Source organism: Acromyrmex echinatior, chromosome 10 (assembly GCF_024713525.1).
Source record: "Acromyrmex echinatior isolate Ae372 chromosome 10, ASM2471352v2, whole genome shotgun sequence".
Lineage (NCBI taxonomy): Eukaryota > Metazoa > Arthropoda > Insecta > Hymenoptera > Formicidae > Acromyrmex > Acromyrmex echinatior.
Genome location: NC_141861.1, coordinates 7325105 through 7344024, shown reverse-complemented (window position 1 = coordinate 7344024; position 18920 = coordinate 7325105). Strand labels below are relative to the sequence as shown.

The following is an 18920-nucleotide window of genomic DNA, read 5'->3' as shown; positions in this document are numbered from 1 at the left end:
ATAATATACTTAACAAATTTTTAATTAACTCAGTTACACACATAAAGCGCTGAGCAGTGAGAGAGTTTTGTAAGAATTTAAATATTGAATATATAAAATTAAAACATACTTATACAATATAAGAAATTTCACGAAAATTAAACGATCTAAATATGTAGATAATGCAAAATTAAAAATTTTTTTAATATAAATATTTCGATATAAAATAGCTTTTAAGAAATATCTTAAAAGTTATTATATAGTAATAATTATATTAAAGAAAAAATATCAATTTTGCATTATCTACATATTTAGATTATTTAATTTTCGCGAAATTTGTCAAATAGTATAATTATACCAACCACATATGATGAAAATAAATACGTCTGAAAATATTCTAGATCGAGATAGGATTAATGAACGTTTCGAGAATAACATTGAGGATAAATTGCGCTTTCTACACCGCTTCTTTCGACGTCGGATATTCGTGCTATACCTCACGATCAAGTTCCTTTCTCTTCTTCTCCCTCCGTATTATTTTGCCGTACTACTTTTTAACGATTTCAATTGAAATATATTCTTAGCCCGTGCCATCGAAGTTCGCTCGACTCGTGACTGCAGCTAACCGTGTTACAGCTCACCCCGTTCAACCACTCTTGTTCTTTTTAAAATCCAGCCGCCGACTGTTTTTTCCCCCAACCATGCTTAGCTTCTACGTCACGTCATTTAACTTCCGGGGACGAGCCGTTGAATTATCCTTCGGTACGTGCTCGCTCCGATTAAATCTCAATACTGATCGTAACCAGACGTACCGTCTGTGTTTTCTTTACATGTAATAAATTTATTTATTGTCAGAATCTTGCACCTACTATTTGTATTAATCTTCTCATACATGACAGAATGTTTATTTTAATTAGCTATAAGAAGCTTTTAGTTATAAAAGCTCAGTTTAAAACATGAAGTATTTTGTCAGGAATTAACGAGAATACAATTGTAAACAAATTTAATTCTTTAGGAAAGTATTTTGTCGGGAATTAACGAGAATACAATTGTACACAAATTTAATTCTTTAGGAAATTTTTAATTTTCTTTTTTCAAATAACAGAAATTCTTTTGCGAAGCAATACATCTCTAATCTTCGAAATCGGGTTTTGATTTTACAATTATTGGATTTCCAACTCTATTTGCTTCTATTTGTATCTATTCATTTCATTCTAGAGAGTTAAAAAAGCGAAAGGGTCAAGGCATTGTTCGAACCATCTCATCGTTAATTTGCAGTTCACTACAAGACTTTTATTTAAACTGAAGAGGTTAAATATTTCCTCTGATGCGAACTCAGTCGGCACAAACCGTGTACCCAGAGAGAATAATTAAATTCCTGCTCTGCAATCAATTTTTTGTGGATGTAGAATGAAAGGAACGTTACCAAGGCAGCGATGTCTGAAAGTCGGGCCATTAGATTGCAAGTTTTGTCTACGCCATACAACATAAACATATTAAATGAACTGGTATTATATAACTAATATATTAGAATAAATGGGATATTGCTGATAAAAACGACAAACCTAAATTATGGAAACCTTTCTCGACGATTAATCTGCTGGAATTAGGCAATAATAATTTTACTAAAACATATATACCAGAAACAACGTTCGAATGATACCCTGAATAATTTAAAAGCTCTATAGTGAGCATATAGCTTATCGATTTCTTTTAAAGAACCGAAGTAACGTCACAGGAGGAAGTAAGGAGAAGCAAGAGGGATAGAGAACGAAGGAACGGTAAATGTTCGATTAGAAAGCATCCGATCAGGCCTATTAATCTTCGATCTGTCTGATAACTACGGCATGAATTATGCATCGCTCCGGCAGACGCATTGATTTCTCTACCGGACAAAGAAATATTATTCGAATAATTCAACGCTAATGAGTAGAATACGAAAGGTCCCGGGTTCGAGCCATTTTCCATGCGGAGCTGGTTAACACTCGTTTCTCGACCACTGTCGGGACCACTATTCTCCCGATTCCATTTTTATCTCTTAATACCCGAGATGACCGGTGCAAGCCGACGGAACGAAAAAGAATAGCACTATTAACAAATTGGAAATTTCCTTCGACTCGCGTTCTCGTGTCCCGTTTATCGCATCCGCTGATTCCGTGAGATATGTTCGAGTTAAGCCACTGCGGATTTCTCGAGCTCTTTCCCACGGCGACCGCAGAAAAAATGCAAATGTATGCGCTAGACTTTAAAAGTATTAAACTGTGACCAAAATGTTTTTCAATTCTTTGTACATTGACTTTGCCATTGTGATAAAACGATATTTAAATCTTTTCAAAATATGAAAAGATAGTAATAATTCTTTTATATATTATATGTGTGAAAGAGAATATTCCATAAAATTTTATTTAGTGAAAAGTAGTTTTTTAAAAAATTACACAATTAGGTCAAAGGATACGAAAAAATGATGTTGTATTAATAGCATTAGTTTAGTTGAAAATAATCTCATTAATAGATTTTCCCAAAATTCCAAAAGTTTTAGATATTTTGTGTACGATAATTAATTCTCAGATTACATTCCAAGTTGCGTTCCAAGTTACGTCGTCTAAAATCTCAAGAAGGATCCTCATACAGCACAAACTTCCAAAGAACGTCTTAAAATGTCTAGGAGACATCTATATGTCCTCTGAACATCGTAAGGACATTTCCAGGATGTTTTTCAGATAAAGTGTGCTGTATGGGCCATGATCGATGTATTCCGCAAGTGGGGACTCGTCGCATTGTCTTCGTCGAATGTACAAGTGCCTCATTGTAAAACGCCTGAGCCAAGTATAATGGGAAAAAGCGTGGTCCTGATAGGCGGAAAGTTGCCAAGAATCGGAGGCGCGACGAGGCCCGGAGGGGACCGGAATAAATCGAGAGACGAGAAAGCTTCCGCGTATCGAGTATCCTCGATAAATCGAGCCCCGCAGGGGTTTCCAGGAGATTAACGGAGAAGTTTGTCCTTGCGACGGGGGTGTGCAAGACGCCGTGAGAACACTTTTCTCTAATTCGATAGGAAGTCCCGGTGCAGCGACGCGCCGGCCGACTTCCGACGGGGATGTACCTACTAGCGGATCTTGGTCAGCCGACTCCCGATTCATCGTCGAACTGCCACCGAAGTTCGCTAACGATTATTCCGGAATTGTTCGCAGTAACACGCCAGTTTTCAGTTGACTGACAAAATCCGTGAAGATCTTATCGTATCTAGCGCACACTTAACCTCGTCTCACGAAAAATCGACGGTATACGTTGAAATATAAATCTTACGTAAATTACCCAGAAAAAAGGTTGCTTCAATTTAGAATAAAGAAAGTTTCTTTGATTTGAAAAAATATTTCTTTGATTTAAACATTATTCTTTAAAATCAAATAAAATTTATTTTGTCCAAATAAATTATGATTTGAACGTTATTTCTTGGAGTTGAACATAATTTTTTTAAATCAAATAAATTTTATTTGATTTTAAAAAATAAATGTTTAAATCAAAGAAATTTTTTCAAAAATCAAAGAAAATTGTTCTTTAGCGAAGAAACTTTCTTTAAATCGAAGCAACCTTTTCTCTGGATGTAAGGAACATAAGTACCTCGAAAGAATTGTAAGAACTCTATTCACCGATGCTTGATCTGTTTGATCGTGCCGAAAGTTATATCTCTGTCAGTTGCAGCAATACTCTCTGTTGCTTGATTATTCTTTGTTTCACTGAAAACAAATCTTAATTTCAAAGAAATATCTCTTTGCTCGTATTCAAAAAAATTATTTCTTTGGATCAATGAAAATTTTTTTGAAAATATATCTTATTTCTTTAGAAGTACAATATCTTATTTTCAAAGAAATTTTCATTGATCCAAAGAAATAATTTTTTTGAATACGACCAAAGAGATATTTCTTTGAAATCAAGATATTTTTTTTCAGTGAAATGTTAGTAGCACGTATGAAGAGTCTTGTAAAAGAAAAGTATCGCAAATTCTATTCATTTTATCTTTTGTATTTTTTATCTCGTTAATATATCGAGAAAAACATCTTATATAGATATTTTTCTCGAAAAACATCTTCTATTAGTGTGTAACGAAATGTCATTCTCACTTCAATCTTTCGCCTTAAATTTGATAATACTACGCGGTACAAGATTAAGAGACGCAAAGGAAAAATTTATTTTTAAATTTATTGCAAATTCTTGAAAAAGAATTGTGGTTAAAAGTTAACGCCCGGATAGATTCGAGACAATCCCGTGGAACGAACCGTTTCGGCATTAAGTGAACAATTCGACTCGGCAAATTATTGCCAGTTCGAATTCTTTCTCTACGACGATAACAATGCGACTCGTCGTGTGTTATGCGGGTGAAAATACCTGAATGGCACGCGATCTAGCACGTCTTGAGACAAAGATGCCTGCGTCGAAGCTTGCACGTATATAGACTTTACACAGCACATGTTCCCCGTTAGATCTTAGTCTGGACGCGTTTCGTGCAGTTCCTCATCCAGTTTGTCCTGGGATACGAGTCTCGCGTGTGCAACGTCGGAGTTCCCGAAACTGTGTCGCGCATACGAGCACACGTGTTGAACCTCGAAACCTCATGCAACCCTTCATTTTCAAAGTTTCTTGCATATAATCCTTTTTATTATTATTTAACTCTACTATTGTTTAACTGCTTTTTACCCTGTTCTTTACTGTATGATTAGGGACGGACGATCAATAATCTATTATATATATTCATCAATATATTATATATATTCAAACAATTAATATTTATTATTTAGGATTATTTTTTAGGGCCGACAGGAGTGACAAATAATAAAATTATCTGCACTTCAATTACACTGTATTGGAAAAGTGCAATCGATTTATAATCGCGTCTATTTAATATAATAAATTTTTTTAAACAAATATATTATGTTCATCCTATTATAAACGAATTTTGTTTGAATCAATATGATTAAAAGGTTCTAATAAGTAAAAAATAAAAAAAGATCTTAACAAACGTCATTAAAAAATAAATTACATTTTGGGTTAAACAAATTATTGTATAAATTATTAATATTCTAATTCTATTTCTTTAATTATTATAAATTACTACAGACTGTAATATTATCAATTTTATCTCGCGTATATACTCTGTGAGTATTAAATGCCGAAGGAATATTATTACATGGTTCTTCCCGAGTTTTCCTTAACGTTGATTGAGTCTGTTTTCCTGGTTGAGATCTCATCTCTACTCGCATTTCCACGCGATTTTCATTTTTCATAAGTCCGCGCTTGGTAGCCGGACCGCCTTGGTAATCCCGTATTTGAACTTCCGCGAGGAAGGTGCGAAACGTAATTCGCTGGCTGAACATGAGAAAGCGGAAGAGACGCGAGGAATGGTAAACAAATGCGCGTTAGGACAAGAGACAGAGAGCAACGGAGGGAGAAACACGGGAGAATAGGAAACGACGAGTGATGAGGGGATGAGACGCGGATGAGCCGTCAGGCAGAAGGGTAAAAGGGTACTCGTGCAAAGGCCAAAACTACGTTACGAGGGGTTGAACGATACTCGGTGGATGGTGTAAACGGCACGGGACGGGAAAAAGGAGGATGTGGAATGGCGAGAGTATGAAAGAGAAGCGGATGAAAGCGTACCATCGAGAGTGAAGAGCGGGAGGTGGGGTTTTAGGTGGACGCGATTTGTGCGAGAGGATTAGGGACCGGAAAGAGGTTGCAGGGATTGGTCGCTGTAATAAATAATATACCGAGGTAACAAAAAGCGTAAAATGAACGCGATTAAAGCCGGTTAATTTGGAAGTTTTAATAAACAACCGTGCCAACTGGGTCGGTGCTGTTAGAGGATGAGGAAAAAAATGCGAGAGAGGAAAGGGCAGCAGGAAGCATCTCTACGAAAAGTGACGCTTCGCGCGCAGGGCAAGACTGGAGGGGGACAAAGAGAAGGGAAATCTAGATTGCGCGTCCTGTCGTGTCGGAGAGGACAGGAAAGGAGAAGACGGATATACAGTAGTCGTCCGCAAATCATTTGCATAATTGATTAAAGACTCGTAGTATCCAAGTGTGTTGCTTCGCGGTGGAGCGCGCCATATATAAGCCATTAAGGGAGCGTCGCGCAAACGATACATTAAGGTCATGTCACAACGGGCCTCGTGCCCTTCTCTGCCCTGTAGCTGTATCGTGATAAGTCCAAAGATAATGCGAACGAACGATGCGAGCGAGAATTTCGCGCGCATAATTTGCGCAAGTTCGTTAATGAACGCCCGTAAGATACATCGGCTGCGTTTCGACTGCGCTTCCAGTCTTCCACTATTATACACTTGCGGAGTACCTTAGGGGTGCACGATTACCAGAATTTATGGATGGGGCGGTGAAAGTTTGCGAGGCGACCGACTGCGCCTTCCTCTTTGTCCACTCGTTCTTTCTCCGTCTTTACTGCATCTTTCTCTCCTTATCCTTTTCGGTTTACTGCTGGTCTATTCGACTTTTTAACTCAACTTCGCGACACTGCCTTGTTTGAACTCTATTAGACCGTACTTTAAACGACTTTCTGTCTCTTTATATTTTCATTGCATTCGAGAACGCTTCACGTTTGCAAAGACTAACTCTCGCCCGGTTGTGAAGAGACCTTTGGATCGTAAGTTTACTCACGCGCGAGCATATCATAGACGAGCGTAGAAACGAGGATTTCCGTTGTGTTGTATATAGACTTGGTGAAACTCACCGCCTGACTTATCTCCATACTCTTTCGACCTCTCGCTTTTCTCGTTAGCTTTCGTTGCATTGCCATTCCACCATGTAAACTTCTCTCTCAATCTCGCGAATAATGTAACCAGCAAATTTTCTGGTTTAATTTATGATTTGATGTGGAAACTCTTGGGCGTAAAGAAAGACTGCGATAAACGTTGCCATTAAGTACGAAATTTATCGTTCAAAAAATTGGCTAACACCAGAGGACCATAAAGCAAAGAGAAGACATTGTCGGAGATTTTAAGTACATCGTTCACTAAATTGCCCGGCTTTTCGTGCACCGCGCACTGTGCCACAATGGCAAAGAGAGACAGAGAGAGAGAAGAAGAAGAAGAAGAAGAAGAGTCGAGTGAAATTCGCAAAAACGCCCGGCGAATCGGAGAATCCGCTTATCGAGGGAACAAAGTCGCGCTTCCAGTCTTCCTCCATCCTACCTTTCTCTTGCACGCTCTTTTCTCGGTGACTAAACTGCCGGAAGGTGTACCGCCGCCATGGACCGCACTTAATTTCATAGCGGCGACATCGCGATCCTCGGTTGCATACAGGCCACGAGAAGGGCGGAAGAAGCTTTATTTATTTTCTCCATCCACCGGTTACTTCAAAAATATTCCTAATTACAACATTTCCTCCATGACGCACAAATTCATAATTTCCGCTACGTTTCCCAAGGAAGAGGGATGTAATCAGCGAGAATGCTTCCCGAGACATATTTGTACGGTGCTATATTTGCGGCGGACTTCTGAGAGTCTAAATATTTTAAAACTTTAAAATTTAAAAATTTAGATACTCCCCTTATTCTTTCTTTGTCTCTTTCTTTCTTTGAAAAATTTAAAAGTAAAGAAAACGCACGTTATCGTAAAAAATGAATTTTTTTTATAAGCAATTTTTATATTAAAGATAATCACTGAAAGAAATAATAATTAATATTTATAAAATAATAATTTTGTAACTATAGTTTGAAATTTGCGTTTATGTGTAATTTTTTTATTTATATCTCTACATATATAGAGGTCGAGACGGTTCTTTTCGTTGGTTAATCCCGAAATAGAGAGGGTTTCGTCGAGCAAGATACACCTTTTGGATTCAAAATGAAGGTCGTAAAAACACTTTCTAAAGAGATGACTTTTTCTGAAACGAATCGAGGAACTACGTTGCCAAGAAACCAGCGTTTCATGCGTAATTTAAGCGTCCGGAAAATATACATGCTTAGAAAACATTTTATTCGTATGCGAAATAGAGGATCACGCGACGAAACCTGAGACGATGTCCATTTCAAAAGTATCGCTCCCCGAAAATTTTATGTGCCCATCGGATCCGCGTAGCGATGCGTATCATCCTTATCTACCTACCTGCTTTGAAATATATCTCTTTGAAAAAGATAAAAAATATAGATCGTCTTTCCGAACTTTCATGAATATGCAGTCTTGATCGACCTTGCATGGTTTTACCGGATAGCCAGGCTCAAGAAGAAAGTACGTGCGTGTACATTGGGATATCCGACGAAAACGTGCTGGGAAATATGTATGCACGGACTTCGTCCTCTTCGTAGTGCATGCGAGATGCGCCGACTCGATAAAAAGTGCATTTTTGGTCCTCCCGAAGGACTACGACACCGACGTCTTTGCATTTCTCGCTTATTTTCTGCGCTGTTCTCGCTGCTCGTGGCAAAAAGCCGCGGTGGACGGCGTTATATAAATATAAGTTACAGTAAATATTCACCTTACGAATTATTCTCCATTTACTACCATCCCAATCTTCGCTTGGAAGTATATCGTATATCTCCGCAAGGATTATAAGATTATTACTGAAAAGCTTTATAATATTATAGTACACTGATTGCAACGCAAACACAATATTACCATTTTTAAAATTTATTGCCTTAATCTCCTTAGGGGATGCAATATCTGTAATATAAACAATTTGCAAAATTTAATAACATTTAGCATTCTCAGTGAAGATCTTACATCTTCTTTCAAAAAAATTTAAAATCTTCTTTCTAATTATTTTTTCAATAAATGATGATTTTATTTTTCCATGCTCAGAAATGATTAAATCACTTATTAATTTTCCTTCTGGCTTTTTAATTTTCTAATTTCGCATCGATGCTTACTTACTTATATTCGCTATAGTCGCAATCTCGCGAAATTGACGTTTGCGTCTCTCGATTACCGAGTTTGTCTAATGAGATTAGCGATAGAATAAATTAATGTATCTTTAATACAAGCGCATGCAGTTGCGCAGATGCGTAACATACGCAGATCGTCTCTCACAATTATCTTGGCCGATAGTCTACGATATCGACCACTTGTTGACGAACTTCGTCGAGCAATCGGCGCCTCTATAAATTAACTCTGTGCGACGCGTTCACTGTTGGACCAATTAATCGATGCTAGGGACGTTCGATACCACGTGATATCACACGCGTGATATCGTAAATTACGCACGGTATTATGTCTAATTATGCCTGCGCTTCTAATTCCACTTTGCGTGAGCAAGAAACGTGATTATAACTTGTTAATAGCGACTGATTAATTTCTTCGTAACAACTTCATATCAATTCACAAAATTTGTAGAAGTTCGTTGATTCATATTGTTTGGTAAAAAATTATAAGCGGCATTTTACAGAAATCCAATTTAATATTAATCAATTTAATTACTAGAAATTATTTATTTTAAATATATATATATACATATATATATATATATATATATATATAGATAGTATTATAAAAGCATTAAATATCATAGTAGTTTTAATATTAAAAGTAATTTTAATGTCCTTATATTCAAAATAAAGTAATTACATTTCTAATATTAACTTTCTATAAAAAAAAAGTCAATCCTTCGTCAAAAGTTTGAATTTTATATTTTTAATTATTTCGTTATATATATAATTAATATAAGTAATAAAAAATCTTGTGTAATATTTTGAGATTTAAAAATCAATTTCTGCCTGCTTCCTATGAGCACATCAATTAATCATTATTTCAAGAAGATTAAAAAACACAGAAATACTTGTTACATTTATTTTCATACGTACAGTTTTTTCCCTTTTAAAGATATATTGCAATAAAAAGTGGATACTGGTCTGGTTACCGACGACAGCTCGTTTCTCGAACTTTCTCTCGCGCGAAAGGGAGCGAGCTGTTTTTACGGAAGAAAACATAAAACTGGTAGATCGAGCTGCCACGTAAAGAAATATGTGGTTTGCCCGTGCATCATATGGAGATACGTTCTATATCAGCAAAGCGCGTTATTCTCACAGCAACGACATACGTTTTGCAGTCGGCGACCTAGAAATCATAACCCAACATGTGTGATTTCGTGCAAAAATGCGTCTCGCAAAAAAGCTTCTGTTTATTATTGCTACCAAGTTTGAATAAAACTATATGTTTGTAAAATAGACAATGCATCTCACGTCTCCAAGCTTCTTCTCGTATTAAATCACATTTATCCTTTGTCCATCGTATCGAATTTAATTAATTAAGAAAGTGGTAAATGTACTTTTTTTTACGGAATCTGACTGTATTATTGCAAAATGGAAAACGGAATTCTGGATCATCCTGATAGTACATTGACATTGCAAGCTAATGCCGAGAAAAGAACATCTGCACATCAATTTACGACAACATATACCAATAACTAAATGCACATTAACTCCAGTGCTCCGACCATTTTAATTATTTTTCCTTCATCACTGCCGAGTCGAGTCGGGTCGGGTCGAATCGCATCGCGTCGCGTCGCGTCGGCGGTTCGCGGTAGTCTCGAGGAGTCTCGAGAAAATTACAGACAGCCTCGATAAATATTAACTCCGTAGCCGGGAAAGGTCGCAGGATCTCGGTCTGTCTCATTTCGTCGTCTTATCGCTCCGCTTCTACCGTTCCGTTTGCATGCCATCCCATCCAGATGGTGGCTGACTGCTGTCGCTTGAATCTAAAACTGGGTTGTTTTGGAGGTGACGAGGTGGAGCGACGAAGTGCATCTAGAACGGGAGTAATCCGTGGAGGGTTGCAAGAAACTGGAAAAAAGATGGTCAATACCATCTTCGTACGGAAGGCTTGCTCCTGTTTATTCTTGGGTTAAGTAGTATGGGTCGGTATATAAGCAGCCGACGAGTCGGTCCATTGTGTGGGAAAATCTCTGAAAGTTGTCTGCTTATTGCAAACTGCTACTACTACTATTCGCTGACTAGTACTCGTTCTTGCATCATCGAACAGTTTTAACGAAAATTCTATTGACTTTATGTATAATTAAACAGTCGTTTACCGTTCCAGAACGGAAAAACCACATAATGGCGCTGAAAAAGTATTATATTTTGAAATAAGATATATATATGTACAAAATAATGAATTATAACAAATCTTATTCAGGAAAAGCTATAAAATTTTAAAAATAGATCTTGTCCTCTAAAAATTAATTAATCGAAGACACAGAATAAAGAAAAAAGCTGATGTAATATTTTATTATCTCTCTTATCCTCTTCAAATGATACACTGAATGACATTGAATATATTTTTGGATTAACTGAATTATTTTTAGATACAGAGTTTTTATACATTTTCCACGCTTATTTTTTGTTCATTACCTGTTTTCTCGTCAGAATGCGAAACAGTTTTATGGTTAAATTTCGCTTTTAGCGTTAGTTATTTCATGGTATATTATAATGAAATAAAATGAAGCATTACATTTTTCTATAGATATTTTCAATAGTAAAAACATCATGATAATAATAATAATAATCTTTATTCATCATTTTTGCCATTTATTTCTGCACAAGTCGTAAAATGTTTGTCGTAAATTTGCAAATTATCGGAAAATATCACACAATTGCGAAGTAGCTACTTTTGTTTTTGTATCGATTTTCTTGCGTTAAAAACAGACGCAATAGTATTCAGTCATGAATGCCGATTTTCCAATGCACAAATCAAAGATTTAATTGGTTCTTCTCTCGTCTTGAGTGTCACGTAAACCGATTACATATTTCTATGTTAATAACCGTGCGACCACAGCGTGATTTATAAATTATTTGATTTGGTTTCTATAAGCTGTCAAAGTAAAACGTTCCCGATTATACCGAACTGCCGACTAAAGAAGAACGACCGAGCAGGAGTCTGCGCTTGTGCGGTGGAATAAGTATTACAAAGGAGAGCTTAGTAAGCGGAAACGGATTCCTATAAAATGCGATCGTTTCGTACGAAAGAGATAGCGTTTATCTTGCAACGAGTAATTTGTTGTCTTATTTATCTCTCTTAGCATCGAGCACTTTGTGGAGTGGAGATGTTAACGATAAAAATAAGATTAAGATAAAATGTAGATACATAATACCAACAGCGAGTCCTTCGTACGCGGGATTACGTCATAAATTATATTTTTCTAAGCGAGTAATTCATTATATGCGTTGCATTTATTAAAATTATAATAAAGAGTACGTTTCTCTCTCAGGAGTTTATCTATTTTAATTAATCATTAGAGGACTTTAGAGATAATAATGTAACAGAATAGCCAAATTATGCACGCAGCTTTCATAATGAAAAACGCGGATGGGTAATGTAGAGATTTACAAAGAAAGGATTATACATCCGTTTTGCTTTAGCATTAACCCAGCGTCTTGATTTCGCCGAAACGCCCCGCGGCGCAATATCGAGTAACAGAGGAGACGAAACGATGCGAAGGCACCTGCCCTTTGATCTCGACCTTCCTCGGAATTTCGTTTCATCTCGAGTATGCCCGCCGTTCGTTGGTTTCACCGAGATGAAGCGTATCGCAGGCGTGAACGCTTAACGGTTACCGTTACCCGTTACTGTAACGCGTGGAACGCGCCTCCGTTATATCAATTTCGGTTTGCGGCCCCGGGGCGAAGTCGACCGGAAAGAAGATCGGGGCGAATTCCAAGGGAGACGACCGCACACGCCCCCGAACGCAAATGAAAAGAGATTATCATCCCGTCGTACGCAAATATGCGGGCTGCTCCGGATATGCATCTGCGCGGCGCATTACGCAGTTTCTACCGCGATATTTTCTCGCTGCCCGCCGCGCGCCATCGCCGGGCATCGTTCTTTCGCGCCAGCAAAGTGGAGCGAACGTGCTCTCTGGCGGATACCGGCCGGGAGGAGAGAGAGACAGGGTAAAATTAGTTTCAACCTCTTGCGGTTCCTTCCTAGCCCAAGACCGGATCTGTATGGAAACTACCCGCCTTCTGTTGCGGCTGGCAAGTGAACGGGTCAGCTGATGCAAGCTTCACGATTACATAATATTCTAATTAAATATTCTATCCTTCGGCTTATGTAATAATATAATTATAGTTATATGCTTTATTATTTATTTCAGTTTTTATCGATTCTATTTATTTATCGATTGTTAACCCTTAAACGCTTTTATGGCATAACTTTTTTTACCCAATACCTTTTTAATGCTTTTTTCTATTGCCTATAACTTTTTTTATTAATAAAGATACATAGGTACTCTCTAAATCCTTTGGAGTAAAATTTTACTCTAGAGTAAAAATTGAGCCAGTTTTGAAAAAGAGTAGCTCAATTTCCAATCTTTAAGGGTGAGATTTCACTCTAAAAATTTTAGAGAGTACATTCTCTTTGTATCATTATCTTTTTTAATCAAATGATAATCTTAGTTCCCTAATAATTTTCATTATTTTAGTATCCACAATATTTCCATGTGAGATGTGGAAGTTTCTAAAAATTTAAGTAGTTAGACCTAAAAATAAATTTTGTTGGACTATCAAAATGATTATTTAGAACGCTAATTATTAGAATATCAAAACTTTTTGCATCAGCATTGTACATTATACCTGAGCTTCTCACACAAGTATTTTGATTGTTCAATGAAATTATTTTCAAATTTATGTCTAATTAAATTTTTAGGTAGGTATTTCAATAAATTCTTTCTGTGTATGCCATGTTTATTAATAAAAATATATACGCATATATATTTGCTTAGTATTGGTCTTTAAAATGTCTGGCGTTTCGATTCAAAAAAATATTTTTTACAATATTCGTTTTTATGAACATATTGTAAAAAATGTTTTTACAATAAGCAATCGAATTGAGTCGAGTGTGTCACATATCGATGTGTTGTTTCCATGGTAAAGCCTTTAAAGAATAATTAGGTAAACGTTTATTAAATAAAAAGAGAGAGAGAGAAAAACAAAGAGAAAAAGGGAGAGGTAATTATCTCTTCATGCGGTCACACTGTTTATTAAAGGACCAATCGTTAACGCATTTAAATAGCGCAAACAAATCAGCGAATCGGCGCGCAATTGAACGCGCGCCCGGTCGATTGTGATTGTTCGGACAATTAGTCGAACACGAATAATACCGCGCGCGAGAGTCCCAGCGCGAAACTGGATTTACGTGACTTCTGGGTCACGTACAAGTTGCACGTTCGCCAAAGCAACAATAGAATTATCCGCGTCGTGGACGCGCGTTCTGCGAAGGCAGTCGCCTTCGTCTTCGCAAACTTTGGCATAGCACGAGCTGGTCTTCTCGCTCGTGATTCGTCGAGCGAATATCGATCTTAACGGGAACGAGAATACGACGGGTTTAAAAGTACGCGAACGCAATTGTTCCGAAGATGGTTTGCGATCCGAAAATCGCAACGTCCAAAAAACGACGTAAATTACCCGCAGGAAATATATATCGCAAAGCAACCGAGAAGAATTATTGTTCCGTCGATTCGTCGATAACTAGAATTGTACCAAAATAATGTTCTTCCAGCATTCTGATAGTGTACGAATGCCCTCGTTTTTAGACACCCCATAATCATCGAGAAACCTAATGTCACGACACGTTCACGTAGATGGGCGAGGATAACAATTCCTCGACATCTCCCTAGTCGCTACTCTCAATCTTTTATGATTTATCGATGCAAGATAATTCATTTGTACTTCTATGTATAGTATGTTTGCTCGTAATTCTTTTTCGAGACTTCAGACATTTTGTAATTTTTCTCTGGAATGTATGCACGTCACGAGACTCTCAAACCGCAATTAAACATAAAAATCTAGATCCGGAAACAAATGGAATAACGACTGATCTAAATTTTATAACAGATTTTTTTTTAACAATATCGTATCTTGTATCTGGAATGGTATTTCTTGAAATATGCACAAAGCACAGAAGCCAATCCGGGAATTCAGGATGGAATTTCGTACTTCTCTACTTAAACGCACAATATCAATAGTAATCGCAGTGTACACACAGTTTTCTTATATTTTTCTTTTAAAGTCTGCTTTCTTTTGACCGTGTTATTTTAATATCTTTTCATTTAATCTTAAGTTTAAAGGTAATATTAAATCTATTTATGTCTTAATTGCATAAATCTGATAATAATTTTTTAAGAAATAAGAATAATTTTGTAACGTGTCTGCATTCGCCAATTTATATATTTTAGAGCGAGCAAGTGATCTTTTCATAAAATATTAATCGTTACGATAAATAAATATTTAATCATCATTTATCTAATTGGCAATTTAGCTCAGCTATGATATATTGATATCACTGTTCGATAAAAAAAAAGAACATTAAAACAAAGTCATGTTGCATAATTTTTTGGACTTTGAAAACGAATCCAGTTTCCAAATTGTTCACGTTGCAGTTTTGAAAAATTGACAGTTAAAATTGTAAAAAAAGCTGTTTTCAGATATTTTATCATATCATAATGTGACGTGTTAGACAAGTTTTATTGCAATTAAAATGAAATACGTTTTTAAAACTTTCAGTCCTCAAAAGGAATTTTTAGTATCAGCTATGATTAATGAAATATTCATCTTTATCGAACATTGTAATTGATGAAACTTCTTCTAACATGTGTATAATATATGAAGTTAGAAAAGTGATCGCAAAATTGATAGTTTTTTTGCCCATTTTTGGTCTCCCGATTTTAAAACTGAATTGTATGCGGAAATGATATTTTATGATGAGACATCAAAAAATTTTCAAATTAAGCTGAGAATGGGTTTAAAAGATATAGAAGATCAAAGTTCATTAAAACCCTACTCTTCGAAGCACGCATTTTTCAGAGTCTGATAATTTAAAACTTCGTACTCAGTGTTTTTGTTGGCTGTTGACAACCAATTTGAAGTTAGATTTTCAAAATTCAAAATGGCTGATTTAATATGGCAAATCATATATTTAAAAAATGTTTTAATTGTACAAGAAATACCTTATAGAGATTTCTTAGGTCATTGATTATAAATCTAAAGTCAGATCTTTAGAAAAAATGACTAACCTAGTATGATGGACAAAAATTAAAAAACTTTTTCACTTTTACGAGGATCAGTTATTAGAGTTGGTCGCAATATGTGATTGATGATTAATTATTTTTATTTGTTAATAATAAATGAATTGAAACTATCAATCAGCATCCCAATATGAATCATGGAAACAGCATTTTATAAAAATTATTCGGTCGCCTCAAACTTTTGTGATTGATATCTCATTATAAGATATTATTTGACACATAATTTAGTGTATACTGTCCCAAATTCCAGGATCAAAGAATGATTTTTATGATCACGCTTTGTATTAATTTAACACAAAATAAATATATTAAAAAGTAACAAATATTATATGTCAAAAAATTAACACAAAAATATGACACTGATGCAATTTGCAAGCAAACTGTGAAAGCATTTTTTTCAGTAAAATTAATATCTATGATATGTTAAATAAAAACATTTTTTATTTCTTTATCTTACAATCCATCTTTCAAAAGACTTTTTTATGCTATTTGTCTCCTTTCCTATAAAATGTATTATTTTAATATTAAGGAACCTTGAATCAAAGGAATACATCAAAGGAACCTTAATACAAAATATTTAAATAATATAATCACGTTATGTTAAATTAACACTCGGATATATTAAAAATTCAACACAAAGTTTTAACAAGGATTTAAGTAGATCAGTTTTACGAATACAAAATGTTTTTTTATTACATACATTTCCGAGGAAATGAATGTAATGCTTACAAAGGCATGTCTCACCAACTGTATACGTGCCAATTTCGCGATCAGAGAGTACGCGATGTTCAGCGATGCGCCGCGTCTCAAAGTAATAATAATGATAATAACAATAATAATATAATAACAAGTAGAAACAGGGGTAATGATGACGCATAAATCGCTATTCAACGTTGGGCGCCTCGGCGCTCATCGACGATCGTCGCCGACTACGCGGCTCGGCGCATGCAGTTGCACCTGTCGGACACGAGGCGCGCAAGCGCTCAGGTGCTACAAACCGCCGCACGGAGGTAAAACGACGCGCGGTCGAGCTTTCGTAGTCGGCATCGGCCATCCGCGACGCGAACTTTCACCCGGTCGGCGGTATCGTGCGCGTCGCGTCGCGTCGCGGCGCGATTTACAAAGTTGTTACGCGTTTCGTTTTGTAAACCGACGTGCTCGAGGCGGAAAAAAAAGGAAGGCCCGTATCGTCATCTCACCTCGAACGAACCTCGGATACGCGGTATGAAAAAAAACGTGGCCTACGTGCGACTACGAAAAATGTGCAGTTAACTTTGGAACTTGGAAACGTTGAATCTTCGGAACTTTATTTCCGAACTTTATTCACGCCAGAGTGGAATTTGCGGCCAGCAAGGAAATGAAGATTAATCCAAACTGGAGTACACACGTTTGGCTAAACATATCTTCAGATTAGAGTTACGCGCGTGCAAAGGATGAAAGAATGCCTTTTTCTCGAGGACGGTGCCGTACAGGCGAATTAAAGTCGCGTCGCGACGCTGACACTGATTTCATCTGATCCGATCAAGCCCGCGGGCGAACGCGTGCACGCGAATGGAAAAACTGTTGGGAAAAACAAAAGTTGCGGGCGACCGAAAGCGTCACTGCCTCTAATTTTAATTTCACCGGCCGTCCGGTCTATAAACCGCGCTTTCGCGTTTTCGGTTACTCGATCGCGCGATGAAACCAGCCGGCCGGAAGAATTTCGATGCTGTCCCCGGAATTGCGGCGAGCCGCTCTTAACCCGGATAGAGCCGCGAAGGTAGGCTCCAAATACCGCGGCAGCGCAACCAATGCGGCCTCAAATCGTCCCAGCAATGCGAATTAACATACCCATGCATTCCAAAATAAATCGCGGTCACGCTAAAATTTCGATATCGGTCAGAAGCACGCTCGCCAATAGTATGAGTTAACGAGTACATCATACGTCGCTGTCGCATTATACGCAAATCGACAAATTTCTCTGTATTCCATAGAGAGAATGATAGTAATCATAGCGGTGGTACCGATATAAAATAAATGTGGCTTTGCGAAATTTCAACCGATCGGAATCTCGATCACGAATCGTATATATACATTCGCAATTCAAGTTAATATATTCATCCTCTACTGTTATGTAATATATGTACAGAATTATGTGAAATCATGGAAATTACAATATGCAGTATGCTTAAATTAACTCATAATACAAATCAGTGCATGCGATTGGAAATAAATGCGGTTTTGCAAATTTTCACTTGATTAGAGGAGTTGTCTATTGTAATTAGCATACGTATAACGCAAATTTTCCTTTACCTAGAGAATTATGCAAATTAGGAATATAATCCATATAGTTTACTTAACTTGATCGACAACCCATCGCTCATTCTCCGCCGGCTCAATTATTCGATTGATTATCAACCAACCACGGATCGATTATATAGAAAGAACGAGATTTTGCTGAAGTATTTAAAAATTTAATTAGACACATATTTGAAAATAATTTTGTTGGACCATCAAAATAATTACAATTAGAAATGTCAAATATCATGAGTAATGCTGCAAAAAGATTTGACATTTTAAGTAACTAGTTTGGGCGTCCTACGTAAATATTTCGAGAGACTAAAAACATGGTGTATAAATTCACATAAAATTATTTAAAACATTTAAGCTCCGACCGGTATTAGGCATTGCTTTTTACTTATTATGTGTTCACATTATACGATCCTAATAAATCGTTTATTATTGTTTATAATCGTTTTGATAATCTAACAAAAATCATTTTCAGATCTATATCTAAATTTTTATATATTTATTCAATAAAACCATCCTTTTCGTGCATTTGCAAGATTCGCATTTTCGATAAAGAAAACGTATTTAATACGATAGTAAAACATGATGAATTTTTTCCTATTTTCTTTCTATAACTATTCAACCCTTGCGTG

The 18920-nt window shown here is 36.4% G+C and overlaps 2 protein-coding genes across 3 annotated transcripts in view; one reads left to right on the top strand and one right to left on the bottom strand.

Moving 5' to 3' along the window:
* The window catches only part of Rh5 (Rhodopsin 5), a 273046-nt gene that overhangs the window by 17593 nt on the left and 236533 nt on the right, over positions 1-18920 (bottom strand). The gene's annotated exons all lie outside the window — the stretch shown is intronic.
* Positions 17011-18920, top strand: part of LOC105150411 (cell adhesion molecule 2) — a 95961-nt gene continuing 94051 nt past the window's right edge. Inside the window, exon 1 of one of the 2 annotated variants that reach the window (XM_087410833.1) lies at positions 17011-17758. The gene's annotated coding sequence lies outside the window, so the exon portion shown is untranslated. The remainder of the gene's footprint in view (positions 17759-18920) is intronic. The other variant, XM_011063462.2, reaches the window with a different exon arrangement.